Source organism: Helianthus annuus, chromosome 7 (genome assembly GCF_002127325.2).
Source record: "Helianthus annuus cultivar XRQ/B chromosome 7, HanXRQr2.0-SUNRISE, whole genome shotgun sequence".
NCBI lineage: Eukaryota > Viridiplantae > Streptophyta > Magnoliopsida > Asterales > Asteraceae > Helianthus > Helianthus annuus.
In genome coordinates this window covers 2,161,888-2,162,461 of record NC_035439.2, presented here as the reverse complement: position 1 = coordinate 2,162,461, position 574 = coordinate 2,161,888, and the positions used below count along the sequence as shown (strand labels likewise).

The 574-nt window shown below is 35.9% G+C and overlaps 1 non-coding gene across 1 annotated transcript; it reads left to right on the top strand.

Moving 5' to 3' along the window:
* Positions 1-302: 302 nt before the first annotated feature.
* Positions 303-374, top strand: TRNAG-UCC. The gene has a single exon. It is a non-coding gene; the product is annotated as a tRNA-Gly (tRNA).
* Positions 375-574: the final 200 nt, after the last annotated feature.

The following is a 574-nucleotide window of genomic DNA, read 5'->3' as shown; positions in this document are numbered from 1 at the left end:
ATTGTAATGTGCTTCATCTCCAAGCAATTATAATCATCACGAGTACGGACCTGGACCCATTCAAATGGGTATTTCATGTTGCAGCTCTAGGTAAGGCTCGAAAAAAGGCTATACCTAGTCCATATAACTACAAGGCCCGTCCCCAACAACCTAGAAACTACAAACAAGGAGTTTATAAAAACTTGGTTTGATAATTACAGTTACACTACTTATCTATTACTGGTTTTGGTTTTGGAGTAGATTCAATTGCAGTATCACACTAGAAATCTATTTTTGAGTCGTTAAAATAAAATAATAAACGTGCGTTTGTAGTCCAACGGTTAGGATAATTGCCTTCCAAGCAATAGACCCGGGTTCGACTCCTGGCAAACGCATTTTAATTATTTTGTTTTTCTCTTTTTATTTTTTACACAGACGTCGAGATTTTTATATTCCTTGAAATTTACATGCTTGATGTTATTCCATCCACTCAGGTAAGTTTTTTATGTCTTGAATTCAGTTATATTGTGAGAGATTGCGAAAATAGGTAACCGAAACTTGAGTTCCTGCAGTTGAATCCTATTGGTATAGTGGC